This window comes from Chionomys nivalis, chromosome 25 (assembly GCF_950005125.1).
Source record: "Chionomys nivalis chromosome 25, mChiNiv1.1, whole genome shotgun sequence".
In the NCBI taxonomy this organism is placed as follows: domain Eukaryota; kingdom Metazoa; phylum Chordata; class Mammalia; order Rodentia; family Cricetidae; genus Chionomys; species Chionomys nivalis.
Genome location: NC_080110.1, coordinates 2937131 through 2953799, shown reverse-complemented (window position 1 = coordinate 2953799; position 16669 = coordinate 2937131).

Below are 16669 nucleotides of genomic sequence, written 5' to 3'. Positions count from 1 at the left end.
TCTTTCTAGAAGAGAATATGGTCTGTGCTTTGCCGGCTATGGCTTGTTTAGGGGTGTGATTGTCTCCTCACCACCCTCTCCTGGAATCCCGTGGTGACAGCAGCTGGGATGTGTGGATGCCACCGTTCAAGAAACCCTGCTGGAAATAAGTAAATTGTCCTTGTGCTAAGAAGCGGGGCGGGAGCGGTTCACACGGATTGCGGGAACCCCAGAGTCCCCAGCAGTAAAGAAATGGAAAGTTTTTAACCCAAGGAGAGAGGAGATGGCGGCAGTTTCTGTTCACCAAAATTACCAGTCTGTGAGAATAGGCTTCTTGTGGAAATTTTCAACTGGCACTTTCCAGTTCTGGTGAAGAGTGGCTGTTATTTTATATTTGATAAATATTTATTGAGCATCTACTGTTGTCCAGGCTTGACTGCAGACAGAGCATTGAAGGAACCCAGTAGCCTTGGCTCTCAGCAAGCTTTGTGTGAACACAGGGCAAACTGCTCAACAGTGAACCAGCCCCTACCCTTGCGGTCTTCACGTGGGGTTTGGACTATTCTAAAGTAGCTCAGAGAGTCCGTGACCCCAACAGATTTGCATTTTTCTACAGCTCACAAATTTGAAAACCACACATTTGGGTCGGTCCACTTCACTGAGTGACCTAAGTTCATCTCCCAACACAAGAAATGGCAGAAACATTTGATCATGTATTGTCTAGCTGCAGTTTCTGGGTAGCAGAAGCCTCAGTCTTCTCCAGACATGAATGGAGGTGTGTTGAGATCGATTAGTGATGTCTGTCTCGGGTAAGGTGGCACCCACGGGCACATGCACACCCTCCCATGTCCCTGCCTTGACAGAGCATCCAGGACAGCTGCCCGGGATCTTAACCTACGCTCCCTCTCCTCCAGACCGCTGGAAACCAGTGCTTCCTATTCCTTGTTGATCAACGCCCAGACCTTGTCCTCATTTCTAGTCATTTCTGAGGCTGCTCAGTTGACATTTGAGCCACACTCCCATTACAGCCAGTGTCCGGGTGGGTAGCAGATGCTGTATATAATATTTCTCACGATTGGGGAGGGAGTGGGGTATAAATTTTGCTTTTTGTGTTTTAGTTGGTTTCCTTTGTTTGTTTTTGTTTTTGATGCAGTGTAGTGTGAAGGGGTGAGAATATTCTGAAAAACAAAATAATGAATAATTTATTCATAGAAACTATTAAGATGGTATTGTTAGGCTCACAGCGAGCCTGGGAGCAGCCGTAGCTGCGACTCTGTCTCACAGAGGAAATTATTTAATGTGAGGGGAATACGAGCCAGAGCAGCTGACGGCAGCTGTTTATAAAACGCAGGTACCTTCCCCAGTCTCTCTCCCCTCGCCTTTGATAGATAGATTTATGTCATGCCTTTGACCAAGAGCGGTGACAGACTTTGGCCGTCCCTGTCCTCCAAAACTGACCTTCTGCTGATAGGGCACTCTGTATGATGTCGCTAAGGGGTGCTCCACAGAGCCCAGGCTCTGTAGGGTATCAGTTTGGAGGGGTTTGTGGTCATATATCCTTAGGAAACAAAATTAAGTCAGGTTCTTCTCTGCAGGACTTTTCAGGGCCTTTTCATACATACATGCTCTGCCTCACGAATCTGGGAGAATGCAGCATTTCTGAGCTGCAGGACCCGGTGTCCCGTACGGCAGGTGTGTCTTAGCTGGCATTTCACACAGTAGCCTTTGGTGAGGGTGGTCTAGCCTGTCTGAGGTCTGCAAGGATTGACAACTGCCTCCTAGGTCCCTCCGCAGACAAACAAGCAGAAACAGCCACACAGCCTCTGTCTGGGAAGAGGGTGAAGTGAATTAGGCTCTACCCAAGTGGGATGGCTCCATCTGGATGCTGCCCCCAGACAGTTAGCCTGCCCCTCCAAACACAGGGGAGGGAAGTCTTGGCTGTGGTGGAGGGGGAAGGTGGCATAAGGACACAGAAACAGTCCCTTCTTCCTGGCCTTAAAGGCCACTCAATGGGGACAATGGCCTCATGACAAACACTTCTCACTTCCACCCACAGTTTGGAACCGTGTGCTCTGGGGGTTTTAAATGGAAATTCGTGTTGGTTTTCGTGCTTTGCATGTCTGTCTTTCATCTGTGGTACAGTGCTGTGTGCAGATGGCCATTACTCTGTCTCTCTCTCTCTCTGAAGTGAGAAAGATCATCCTTCAGGGGGATCATGTGTCTATGCTTCTGGGATGAGGGCCTCTCCTGTTTTGTGTTCGCATTTTATTTTCTAGTGACATTTTTAAAAACATGTATTGGTTCGACTGTTTTGTAGAAGGTAGGAAGCATTCTGTGTCCCTAGCTGAAGATATCCGTCGGTGAAGTGTGCTTGGAAACCCAAGTGTTTTCTACAGGAAAACGTAAAGACTTTCTCTTGCCTCTCGTGCTTAGCTAGGAAAAAGAGCTGCCGGCGTCCCGGCTCTGGGCCGGGGTCCTATTCAAAGGCACAGCTGTGTTTTTAGGACCAGGTACATTTGAGTAGAATGACAGAGACATTCCTGCTTAGCCTACCCCTTTACTGGAAATGTCTAGAATATCAGCCACAGGGATCCCTGCCTGCAGCCTCTCCAGCCTCCCCCTACCCTGTGCCCTTCTCAGCTGGTCTGGGAAGCAGAACAGCCCGTTGTCCGGGTCTCAGGACAGACCACCTGGTCCCAAGGGCAAGCCTTTCTCTCCTGCTTGTTCAGCCTGAAGGAGAACTGTGGGAACCAGTAGCTTCACTTTGGCCGGCCCTTCTTAGCACACAAGACTAGCCCAGGCTCTGAGAGAGCTCCGGGACATTGTGCAAGGCCTGAAGACACTTAGCTCAGATAATAGCTGCGTTACTATTCTGCTTCAACTGACAAAGCCACAGGGACTGTGCTTGCTTTCCTGCTCGCTTCCTCTGCCCAGACCTCCTCTGCACACACACACGTACACATGTGGATGTGCACACACACACACACACACATACATGCACAGTCTATGCACACGCGCACACACACACACACACATCGCCCCAGCCTGTGCGCTCCTGGCACCCCACTCCCATCATGGCCCACCTCTTTGTCAGCAGGACTGACCGCGTCACTCCCCCAGGTTCTGCCCACCAGCATCCCCAGCTTTTCCCCACCACAGCCAAACAGACCCTCTGAATAGGCAACAGGACCTTCTAGAACCAGCTGGACCTTTGGTCAGCAGCAGGCAAATTTTGGTCTGCTCTCATCAGGTACAAAAGGCGGTATCCGTATTCTGTTCTGAGCATTCTCAGTAAGGCATATGGACATAGAATTTAACATCTTTGTGGAGCGTGTTTTTTTTTTTTGCATATTTGTACGCAGTTGAGGGCCTGTTGTAGAATTCTCTCCCTGTATATTACTATACTGTTAAAGAAGCTGAATTCCATGTTGCCAACAGACGCGTGAAGTGTTCCCAAACCTTCCTCCAGGAAAAGCCATTCAAGCCTGATTATTTTTCTAAGTAACTTCAATTAAATTGAAGAAAAAAAAAAGGTATGTTCTGTGTATGGTCTGTTTGTGACTCGTTGCTGAGACTGGGGTGGAGTGGGATGGGCTGTGCCCTTCAGCCTGTGGTCACCCAGCTCATGTGTGAGTGTGAACCCTCCTCTCCCCCGTGACCAGGTCCTCTTAACTGGATGGACAGGGCTTTACATCACCTGCTCTTCTCTAGAAGGTCTGTGCTCACTGGAAAGCCCGTTGCCTAGTGTGGTCCTGCCACCGTGTCAAAAACAAGGCAGTGAAGACCCTCGTGGGTGGTGGCAGAGCCAGTGTGCAAACCTACGCTAATGTGTCCTCACACCCTACACCCTGGCACGGAACCGTGTCTCTCTGAGCAATTGCCCTCCCTCCCTCCCTCCCTCCCTCCCTCCCTCCCTCCCTCTCCTTCCTTCCTTCCTTCCTTCCTTCCTTCCTTGATTTATTATTTTTAATGTACAGTGCGGTTTTGCCTGCATGAGAATGCTAGATCCTCTAGAACTGGAGTTACAGACAGTTGTGAGCGGCCATGTGGTTGCTGGGAATTGAACCTGGGTCCTTCAGAAGAGCAGCCAGTGCTCTTAACCACTGAGCCATCCCTTCAGCCCCCTCAACTGCCCATTCCTACAGCTAGGAAACCACAGACCCCGCTGCAGACTCCACTGTGTCTTTGGCCACATCACCTGCTACGGCTTCATGGATGGTGTCTTAGTTTACTTTTATTCTTGATGGTTTGGGCTCACGCTGTGAGGGCTACAGTCCATCGTGGGGGCATGGTGCTGGCAGGTGATCACATGGCATCCCTAATCGGGAGGCGTGGGGAAGGTGACGCTGGTGCCCAGCTCCAGTTCTTTTTATTCAGTTCAGAATCCCAACCCAGGCTGTGACGCCACTCACATTTAGAGTGGTCTTAGCATCTCAGTCTAAAAACATCCCCCACAGGCATGCCCAGAGGACTGTTCCCATGGTGATTCTAAACCCATTGATTTGACAATTGGCCTAGTTAGGGCTTCTATTGCATGACCATCTTATAAAGGAAACACATCTAATGGGGAGGTTTGTACCTTTGGTGTTTCAGTCTGTTATCAATGTGTTGGGACATGGTGGCATGCAGGCAGACATGGTGCTGGAGCTGAGAGTCCTATATCTTGAGCCACAGGCAACAGGAAGTGAACTGAAACATTGGGAGTAGCTTGAGCCTATAAGAGACCTCAGAGCTGGCCTCCAGAGTGACACACTTCCTTTAACAGCGCCACACCTTCTAATAGTGCCTCTCCCTTTGGGGGCCATTTTCTTTCAAACTACCACAACAATCGAGATTAGCCGTCACAGTTAAGCTGGAGATGGGTACTTGATGAGCGTGTTTATTTGGCTCATGATTCGGGTATCAGAACTATGCAGGTGTCATTGCCCAAATCTCTTCCCTATGTATTTCCACGGAGAAATCCCACTTGAAAGCTTCTAGGAGCCAGTCTCATCAAGCAACACAGAACAGGTATCCGTGAAACAATGGGAGGAGTGAGCTTGCTGTGCAGGAAGCTCATGATCCCAGCAGTCACTGAAGCAGGGGGATTGCCCTGAGCTTGAGGTAAGCCTGAACAAAATTCTGTGACTCTGTGTGTGTATGTGTGGCTTTGTGTGTGTATGTGTGACTCTGTGTGTTTGTATGTGTGCCCACGCGCACACGGTCCAAAGGGCAACCTTGAGTATTTAATTCCTCAGATCTGTCCACCTTATTTTTTGTGGCAGGGACTCTCATTGGCCTGGGGCTCACCAGTTCAGCGAGGCTGGCTGGTGAGGAAGCCCCAGTGTTGGGGTTACAAGTGTACACTTCTCTTCCAGCTACTTTTCTCTCTCTCATGAGTTCTAAAGATCTAACTTGCATCCTCACGCCTATGCAGCCAGCACTACAGTGAGTCCTCCCGTTCAGCCCTCGGTTCTGTTTTTACCACCCTGTATATGATGGCCGTTGTGCCCTCTCACCAGCTGTCTTTGTCACCAGCACCAGGGCTCCCACTCATGGCTGGTGTCACCATTACCCTTGCAGTTGAGAGATGCCCAGACAGCGGGACTTAGTCATCTCAAATGGGCAGGAAGCACTGCCTGTCAATCAGACAAGATGTGAGTCTGCCAGCACCTACCCCTGTCCCTTCGGGCTGTTTGCAGACCCGGTGGGAAACAGCAAATGAAGACTATCCTGCCTACCTCTGCTTCCGTCAGAGAGGGGCTCCAGTCTGCCCAATCAGTAGGAAATTCTGATAGTGTCATAGGCGCCCTCTCTCGGACACTGCAGGAAGTGCAGAGAATAAGGCTTAGGTGGGCGCAGCTCCTCCAGCCCCTCTCCCCCAGACCACCACCACCACAGGTCCAAGTCACTAGGGAAAGGGGCGAAGTACCCCATCTTGAAAAGAGGTGGGTTTTTCTGGAGTATGACTTCCCAATTTTTTTTTTTTGATAAGAACATTTTATAATAGACACATACTTAAATAAAAACAAAAGGATTTTTAAAAAGAAAGTAAAAATTAATTTACACCCAAATTCAAATCAGAAATCAAAATATGTTCTGATTTCTTGAATGGTCTGCCAGGGAGAGAAGAGGGACCATCATTCAAATTATGAGCATGAAAAATAGCCTCTGCATTAAGGAGCTTCCTCTTCTTTAATCTTTGTTTGTTCCTAGAGCCCAGACTGGCCTCAACCTTGCACGTAACAAAGGCTGACCCTGAACGTCTGATCTTTCTACCTCCACTCACCAATTCCTGGAACCACAGGCATGCAGCCCCACGTCCGGGTTTAGAATGGAAGCCGGGGATTAGATCCACGCTGGGCAAGCACCGTCCCTCCTCAGCCACGCACTCAGCTCCTTTTCTGGGTTATTTTTAAGACGGCAATGCAGCTTGGTGTAGAAAACATAGCGAAGGCTTTCCAATCTTCCACACAGTCATGAATGAGCCTGGCCTAGTCACCGCCAGGTCAGAAACAGTCACTGCCTGGCACAAAGCAGATGGCAGGACAGAGAACAAGGAGCCTAAAGCCAGAATGGGCTCTGGGTGTGAACCTGATGGTTCCTAGAGCGCTACTCTGCCCCGTCCCAACACCTCAAGGGGCCTTCACGTAGGCGGACATCTCTGTCTCTTGCCCACCCACCACGTGTCACCCTGCCTGGGACCAGTCACTGCTCGGGGATGGGCAGCCGTCTCTGCCTGAGATTGGCTGCTCTCAGGGCCCGCTGCCTGCCAACACATGGCCCGCTACCACTGCTTGGGGACCTACAGCATTTATGCTGCCTACTGCTGCCGGGGATCCTGCAGCATTTTTAATCTTTCCATTACACCTGGGAACTGGGGGGGGGGGATGCCACGTGGCCACGTGGGAGGACAGTAGCTGTCGATGGGAATCCCAGGCAGAAGCCGACTGAGGGAAGGCTACTGAACAAGAAGAGTGAAGACAGACATTCAGGGACATGAGGGGGGGGGGGGAGTCTCGAACTAACAACTCAAAGTGTGGTCTGTGAGTCTTGGAGGCTACCCGCTAATATTCACTGTTTCTGGCACTACCTAGCGCCTTGCCCTGTGATTTCAGAAGCTCCGCCCTGTGATTTCAGAAGCTCCGCCCTGTGTTTTAGAAGCTCCGCCTGTGTTTTAAGAAGCTCCACCTGGCAACTGGTAGGTGGATCATATTTGCAAATTGAGAGCGTGGGTCGCCAGTAAAGCTGTTGTCCTGAGGGAGGACATCTTACACCGTTGATTATCATTCCAGAAGCCTGGAGGTGTGCAGGATTTGGAGGCTCTGGTTGCACAGCCCGTGCCCTGCACAAAATCCAGCTCAGGGAATGCTTGGCATTCACTCTGAAAAGCCCAGCCCCCTTCTGGGTTCTGCTTGCCAAGCTATGGGCCCCAAATGTGGGACTACCCAAAGAGCGTGCTGATGGCGGATTACACGGCGCCCGCGGCTTCAGCCAGACAGAATAATTCCACAGTCCTCATCTGCAGTTTTAAAATTCATAAAACCCTTGAACATTCAGGAAAAAAAATTCTTAGATTTTTTTTTTAAAGATAGAATTGAAGTAAGCTCGCTTGGCAGCAAACCCTGACCTTAGCTAACACAGGCTAATTATAGTCTGTGCTTGTCCCACTTACTGTGAAAGTCTGAGCTTTTCCTGCCGAAATATTCACATGTTTTACCAGGGGCGAGCACTGGCACTCTCTGCTGGGAAGCAGGGGCTGGGGATGGATGTGCATGCAATATACATTGTATTTGAAAGTGTCTTCATTCAAACGCCCATCAGTGCCGAGAGTTTCCGATTCAGCCTGGGAACTCGGGCCACCTTGATTTTATAGATGGAGAAACTGAGGCCCAGAAAGGTCAGGTCATCGCCCATCTCTTCATCACGCAGAGGTGGAGTAGGACGCACCTCTGCCATGTACGCTGTTATTCAGAGACTGAAACGTAGCTCAGCTGGTAAACTTTTCCTAGCACTGCACAAAGCTCCGGGTTCTACCTCAGCACCACATACACTAGACCTGCTGGCACACGACTGTGATCCCAGCCCTGGCAAACTGAGAGCAAGGGCATCAGAAGTTAAAGGTCATCTTCTGCTACATAGTGAGGTTTAGCCCATCCTGCGTTACATGAAACAGTATGTCTCAAAAAAGCGATTATCGAGAGCCTGCTGGGAAATCTACAGAGGCCAGATACGTGGATTAACCCAAAAACACCAACTCTTTCGAGAATTTGTATCGTGGCTTTTCGTGTTTTATACTATGATTTATAAACATTTACATTCCCTTGCTGACCACACCTCTGAGAATGTTCTAGAAAATTTCCGTCTCAAGAGAGCTTCCATCTGACTAAGACTCCGACTGCTGTTCTTCCCCATGAACAATCTCACAGCTGTGGGATCTAGGACCTGTGAATTCAGTACCTTTGTGTTTGGCCTGGGTTGAAGGTCAGCCCAGCCTGTAAATGCCAACCTCGCCAGCCCTGGGGAATGCTATATGGCCTTTTTTTTTCCCCCTCTTGTTCTCTGCCATTGGAATTTGTTTTGTTCTCACATCTCAATGCTTCCTTTCTCCTCAGATCCTCCCAGTATTGATCCAAGTCATCATTCTTTGATTGCGGCTGCTGGGCGTGCCATTCTCTGCCCCGCCAGCTTGCCACGCAGGTCAGAACATTGATCTTCAGTGACTTCCAATAACCCTGGCCTTCCCATGGGAAGGACAGTGGCAGCTTACTCTACTCTGCCCACTGAGTTCCTGACAGGACGACCAAGGCCTGTCCATTTTTCTTGCATGACAGTCCCTGCCTCTGTGACTTGCCCTGGGCATGGGCCAGCCTTCCACCCGGTGGAGTGGCTCGGGACTGCCAAACACTGGGTGTAGGAAGGAGGGCCTGTTTGCTCATCCCGGCTGCCCGGCTAGCTTAGCCCCGAAATAACCACACAGAAACTGTATTAATTAAATCACTGATTGGTCCATTAGCTCTAACTTCTTATTGGCTAACTCTTACATATTAATTTAACCCATTTCTATTAATCTGCGTATCACCACAAAGTCGTGGCCTACCAGCAAAGTTCCATCACGTCCATCTCCGGCCTTGGATCCATGGTATCTCTCTGACTCTGCCTTTCTTTCTCCCAGCATTCAGTTCCATTTCCCTGCCAGGCCAAGGCAGTTTCTTTATTCATTAACCAAGAAAACAACACACAGAGGAAGACTTCCCACACCAACTGGGGTCAATCCAAATCCTCTGTAGAAGTGATGTCTGCTGGAGGAGACATGGCCAGGTCCACCCTGATATTTAGTGGTGGCAGAAAGAAACTGAGGCGGTGTGGTACCTTCTTGTCCCTTCAGCCCATCACCACACAAGACCCAAAGACCATGCAGCGAGGCCTAGAGCTGACCGCTTGCTTTGGTTCCAGCTTCTCCAGGTGGAGGTCAACTCTCGCCTGAGGACCACCCTGTGTTTGTGAGCCCAAGTTTGATGTTTACTAGACGCCCTCCAGTCATGATAGAGACCATCCTTCATCTTTCACACTAAGCCAAACCTCATCCCGATGCTTCCGGAAGGATCTATGTAAATCTGGGCAGAACTGGTTAACTTTTAGGGGGAAAAATTTTTACACTTGGGGAGTGGGAAGAAGCCAGGAATGAAGTGCTTTGGGTTTCAGAACTACACATATGGGCTTCTTTTTATTTATTAACAGCTTTTATGTATTTTCAATATTATCCCTGAAAACAGCTGTTTCTCTGAGTTCCCTTTCACACCTGCCTGTCACTTCGGATTTCCATGTGTTAATTTACAGATCTGAGCTACCCACGATAAGAGCAGAGCCCAAGGTGATTTTTCTGGATTTGGAATTTTGCTTCTGAGCCTAAGGATCGCTTAGAAACCCAGAACAAGTAGCCAGACTCCCGCTGCCACCGCCGCCGGCTTCCTCTTCACCCCAAGTACTATTTTTGACGTGTTAATACTAACACCGTGTTATATTTGTGTGATTTTTCCTCCCCTCAATCGCAAGACTCTGAAGGGAACACTTCCTAAAATCCATTAGTTTATACTTTGTAGGATACAATAAGCAATGCTTAGGTCAATGGGGAAAGCATCATTATCCTTAGTGCCCAAAAGTCTTTAGGAACTAGGAAATGTTTTTATTGGGCTAGGGGTGCGATCCATTGGCAGAGCGCTGGCCTAGCACGCTGGAAGCCCGAGGCTCGCTCCCTAGCGTGTTATAAACCACACCTGTATTCTCAGCGCTCAGGAGGCAGAGGCAGCCGGCTCTGACAGCAAGGATATTCTCCTGTATACTGAGTTTGACACCAGTCTGGGCCTTGACAAATTAAACAAGTAAATGAATAAAGTTTTCCATCATCTTGGCACTGGAGACGAAGCCACAGACTCTGATTCAGAGGGAAAGAGAGAGGGGGCAGGAAAGAAAGCAGACAAGCGGCCCTCTAGGTTATAGGATGCTGAGAGGATGAATTCATACCTCTTGAATCAGGCAGTTTCTTGAGCAGCAAATAGACTCAAGTGGTCTGGGGCTCATCACGCCGGAAGTCATTACTATTCCTGTTTCAGGGTGAAGACACAGGGGTTACTAGACTACAGCCTTGCTGTAGGGAAGAGCAGAGCCCAGCCCAGCTGGCGTGGCTTCCTTGACCTTTCGGTGTTTGTTCAGGGACTGACTGATACGGTTAGATGTGGATCTATTGGAAGTGATGGAGGTGGTCTAAGCCAATCCTTGTTGAACAGGCTCATCCACTCTTGGCATGGGAAATTGTCTCATTTTTTTTCAGGTTTATTTATTTATGTATTTTATGTACATGAGTGTTTTGTCTCCATGTACATCAGCACGCCCGATGAAAGTATTGAATCCCATGGGACTACAGTTACAGACGCTGTGAGCCACCATGTGGGTGCTGGGGTTTGATCTCAGGACCTCTGGAAGAGCAGCCGGTGCTCTTAACTGCTGAGCTATCTCTCCAGCCCTGGGAAGCCATTTAACTTAAGACTCTGGGGAACACGGACATGAATAAGCAGGAGCGCTCATACCTGTCCATCAGTTGGCCTCGAAGAATGTAAGAGCAAGATATGGTCCCCCTAGCCCACTTTCTGCTGCTATACCAGAGTGCCAGAGACTGGGTATTTATTTACAAAGAGTAAGTCATTTGGTTCATGGTTCCTGAGGCTGCGAAGTCACCAGGGTGGTACCAGCTCCTGGGAAAGGCTTTCTTGCTGTATCATAACATGGAGGAAGGAAAGCAGACTCGTGAGAAAGGGAAAACGAAAACACCCCCACCCTCTTACCAGGCACCCAGATGATTATTAAAGACCCCAACCCATGGTGGTAGCAGAGCCTCAGGGCCCAAGTACCTCTCTTAGGTCCTGCGCAGAGAGTCCCAGTGGCAATCCGATTTCAACACGAGCTTGCTAGGGCGGAAAGTACAATCACACCATAGCACCCTGTACGGACTGAGCTTAGGGTCACACACAGACAAGGCTGTCTCGCTGCTGACCCTGGGCAGCTGGTGTGGGAATGGGCCTTGTAATCAATACACCTGCCAGGTGGGCGCAGAGGACGTTCTCTCTGGGAATATCCAACTGTTGTATTAAAATTTAATTCTTTACCACTGACCACCGACGGCCGTGAGGGGCTCCTCAATGGAGCCCCCAGATAGTCAGAAAGCAAAAGAAAACGCATGGACCAAAGAGGAAAAAAAAAAAAATAAACCCAGAGGAAACAGAGAGCATGAAAACAGAACAGCCAAGAGGTGAGCAGGGATATTGTTTACATAAAACTAGAGGTGCTGAGACGAGATAATAAAAGAGGTTCTAGAAAATTAAAAATAACTTAGCCTACACGAATTCAGCAAAAGAATGGGGAGATAAAACTGAAGAAAATGCATGGAAAGAATATTTAAAATCACAAGAGAAGAGAGAGAGGTGAGGGAGGTGGTTCATCTACCCAGGTGGTGCAATACCTAGCTGACTGGGACCCCCAAGAGCATAAAATAACGAGCAGGAAGCAATCAAAAAGCCCACGAAGCTTTCCCAGAAGTAAAGGAGGAATTTTTTTTGTTGTTGTTCAACACCATGAACTGAAACCATCCACAAGGCTCCAGCCCCTTCTCTCTCTCTGGTAACCCAGCCCTGATGTGGCCAGTTTCATTCTGCCATACACTCCATCCATCATCACTTGCTCCTTTGCCTTGGGACCAGCCGATCACGGACCGGGACCTTTGAACGCAGGAGCTAACATAAACCCGTTCTCTTTACAAGTTGATTAGTTTAGACCCTTGTTACAGTAATGGAAACCGACGACTGACCCACCACAGCAGTGACAGCCTTCCTGACAGGTTCCAACAGTCATCTGTTTCTCCCTACTGGGGCTTATTGACTTTTAAGGTTTTTTTCTCGCTCAGTAAACAGCACTTAGGCCAGCGTTGACAGCAGTCAGCCACGCAGGAGCTGGGAGATAAAACAGAAGATGGACACCACCAGCTAAATCAAGGAAACGTGAATGACAAAGAACTAAGAAAGATCCTGTTGGCTAAGCTGAAGAAGCCACTTGATGTGGGGTGGGAGCCCCCTGGAGACTGGAGAGAAGTGGGGAGGGAGGGTGACCGGGATTAGATTGCCGCTACTGGCAATATTTATCCACTCAAAACTCAAATGACGGTCAGTTGGTTATTCTTAGAAAGCCACCTACCAAGTTTTTCCATGCAAATCTATCCTGGAACCAGTCATAAAATCCAATAAGGTCTTGCTAATTGCATTCTCTAATAAATTGTGGGGTTGCCCAATCCGCAGACCAGGGGTGGTACAGTCAATAACTACGCTCAATAGTCTCAATTATTTACACATTCTGTCTAATTTTGGTGTTAATTGTGCCCATTACCCCACACCGAGTGGTTTTAAACTCCTGCAGAATGGTCGATGTGTTTTATTCCTCCGAGGCCACTAACCACGTCATCCTTTGTCCAGATTTATAGCAGGGTCCCCTAAAGCGTCTTGATCTGCAAACAGTCTCTGGAGAAAGGATGCACAGTTCTTCCTCTGATGGGATTGTTCACAACAGCGTTGAGCTCAAGCTCGGACCTGCTCAGTATCTCTCCAGCAAACCCTGGACAGCAGGGCTGGGCACATGGCTCAGCAGCAAAGCGTTCACTGTATAAATGTGAGGTCCTGAGTGTGGAGACCCAGCACCCACCAAAGCTGAATGTACCAGCGTGTGTCTGGACCTTAGTGCTGGGGAGACAGATGGATCCCAGGAGCTTGATGGGCGGCCCATGTAGCTGAATTATTGAGCCCCAGGCTCAGAGACCCTCTCTCCAAAAAAAAAAAAAAAAAAAAAAGAAGAGATGACTCGGTGGATAAATGTGAAGAACCAAGCTCAGTCCCCAGGATCCACAAGTCAACTCCAGAAAGTTTTCTCTGGCCTCCACATGCATACACAATATCTTACTCCACCCCCGTAACAATGTAGCAAAAATAGTTTTTAAATAAGATGGGGAACGATAGAGGAAGACGCCAAATGCGGCCTCTGTCTCCCCAGCGACCTCTCTTTCCCGGGACCCTTTCTCCTCACCTGCCAAAGAGATGCTCGCCCTGGTCTCTAGCGGGAGGGCGCCCGCTCTCTTTGCAGTTCCTATTTCCTCCAGCAGGGGCAGCCGTGAGCAGCTGGCACTGGCTTTGAGTGAGCTGAACCAGGACCGGATATGGCTGTTCACCCTAAAATAAGGCCTGAATGTACACAGCCAACGCTGAGGAGGCTTCATTCCCTTCCTGAGGCCGTAGCTGCTCCTGCCTGAATTGTATTACTTCCTTTGAATGGCACTTGCTTTTTGGCCCTGGATGTGGGGATGGTGGAGGGGGAGGGGGACAGGGGTTAGTCAACGTGCACAAACACAATTTGCTTTTCCACTTCCATGTCATGAGAGGTTTGGGGAAATTAGAATTGTACATGATAGTACGTGTTTTGCTAATTAAGTGTTGAATGCTTTGTGTCTTCCGATTGTCACCCTTATTGATGCCACGAACTTTTTTCCACATGTTAAGTCATTGGCCTTCCCACATGTTACCTGCTAGGAACACTGAGCACCCTTGGAACTCCTCTACGTCAAGAGAAAGAATTCTTTCTCTTTCACATATGGCACGTAATAAAGACTTAACTTCACTTATGGTCCAAAGTGGCTTGCATTGTTGTCCAATAAAACACATCTCTTTAATATGAAGCCCTACAAGCTCACAAGAGTGTGCCAAATCGAATTAGCCAGCCACAAACAATTCTCTCCGCAAACAGGCATTTCCCATTTTGTTCTGTTTAAGTTTGGAAATGCTACCAGCAGAAATTGTTGAGGAGTCAGAGAAACAAAACACCATTTTCAGATACTTTGCCATGACTCTATCATGAGTATTTGTCTATAGCCGGAGACAGACTCTATATCCTTAGGGAGTTCTTGCAAGGGGAACTGTGGCGTTGAAGAGATGGCTCAGTGGCTAAGAGCACTGGCTGCTCTTCCAGAGGACCTGGGTTCAAGTCCCAGCACTCACATAGAGAGTCACAACCATCTGTAACTCAAGTCCCAGGGAATCCAATGCTTCTTCTGGCTTCTTCAAGCACTGGACATACACATGTCACAGACAGACATGCAGACAAAAAGGACACACATAAGGCAAATAAATGAAATTAACTAAAAGAGGAAGTGTGCACCAAACCAAAGGCAGTCCTTAGCTCAAACTGCCTTCTGGAGTTGCCTGTGCTGTGCAGACATGTTCAGCCATGTGACCCATGGGCTCCGTGTGGCGAGGAGAGCCGTGGATGCTGTCCCACATGAGTTCTGATGCTTCCTTAAAATTTTAAGTTTCTTTTTCCTTTAGTTTTTTTTTTGTGACTTGATTGCGTGGCTCCTAAGCGTGCACTTTGCGTGGCTCCTAAGTGTGTACTTTGTAAGTGTGTACTTTGCCAGTTTTCCCACTCACTCTTAGGCCCCCTGTGGTGACTTCTTAGGCTACTGGCTTTCACTAGGTCCTGCACCATTGGAGACCACTTTCTGTCTGTCCAAGCTTTTAACCCTCGGTAAACCGACAAGGCTCCATAAACCGGCAGGGGCAGTTTGCAGATGCGTCTCATCCTTTTGCCTCCAGCTGCTTTTCTTTGCCCTTAATGAGCCGTGATGTAGGTCGCTGTGTGTTTGGAAATAGTCAGGTGTGTTGGGGGGGGGTCCCTAGGACGTGGAGGCTTCTGGGTAAATATCCTTTGCAAGGCCCCCGCCCTCATGATTTTAAGCTGTTTTACAGATTCCTTGAGCTCACACGGAGCGGAGCGCTTTATCCCTGAAGCTGTAACGCCACGGGGAGAACGGAGGTCTTAGGGAGGGAGGCGTGAACCCACAGGACTACACCGCTCCGTGGGCGGATTCAGACTGTGGCGTCTACCTCCCCAGAGTCAGCCGGAAGAGCAACGCGGGAGTCCGGCCAGTTCTGAGAGGTGTGTGTGGGCAGGCGGTGGGCGAGTTATCTGGGGCAGCTTGGGAAGCAGTGTAAGGCTTTGATCCGCGGGAGTCTTGTTTGAGTTAGAGAGAACTAGTCTCCCTTCCGGAGCTGGGGGGCTGTAGGTCGCGGGTAAGAAAGTAACGCCTTTCCTGGCAAACAGAAGCCCTCTTGACAAGGGTTTCCAGGAATGCCGATTTGGAGTAGCAGTCCTGTTTACCTGTGGGTCCAACCTAGCGGAGCCCAGGCTGCAACCCACAACCCTTTCAGTGGCACTGCTGTATCGGGGGCTGGAGAGGGGCCCACTCTGGACCTACGAAGAGACACGTTGGCACTGGAGTTTTGTCCAATGAGCACAAGTGAGAGCCAGTGTCCAGGGACCAGCCCCGCTCCCACCGCGGGCTGCCTCACTCTTGGGTTGTTGGTCTTTTCTTCCTGACTTACAAGAGTTCTGCAGAGGTGAGGGAAGTGGGCCTTTAACGAGTGACCTATAGCTGTCGGGTACAGCAGCCCCTTGAAAACAGCTGTGGCTGCACCGCCTAGCTGTCTGTCCTTTAAGGAGTGGTGCTGCCCGCCAGCATTGGGAAGATAGGTGGGGAACTCAATGGAGAGGCTTGGACTGGGAAAGTAAAGGAGAAATTAGTGTAGATGACGTAACAATGAGGTGGGGCCTGGGGGGGGGGCACAGGTGAGCGCCCCAACACTGAGAAACTGAGACCCGGTGGACCAGTGGAAGAGGAGCTTCCCTGGAAGTAGAGTTAGAGATAGCCAAGGGCTCTCCCGTGTAATCAGGTCACATTTAACCCCCTGCTTTGCATTTTGTTGTTGTTTTTTGAGACAAGGTTTCTCTGTGTAGCCCTGGCTGCCCTGGAAATTGCTCTGTAGACCAGGCTGGCCTTGAACTCAGAGATCTGCCTGCCTCTGCCCCCCCCCCCTTGTTATTTTTGTGGGAATTAATCACTAGAGTTAACACAATCCTGTTGGTGACCTGGATGAATGTACTTTCAGTGAACTGGTTGGGCCGTGTCACTGTCCCGAGGGCGAGCGGTGACAACAGAACACTCAGCTTCCTGAACGCGGCTAGACACGTAAACCGGGGCAGAGTGGGCAACCGGGCAGAGTGGGATGTGCCTCTCACAGCCGGATGCCAGGGCTCAGGGCCAGGCAGAGACAGACTGTGAGCT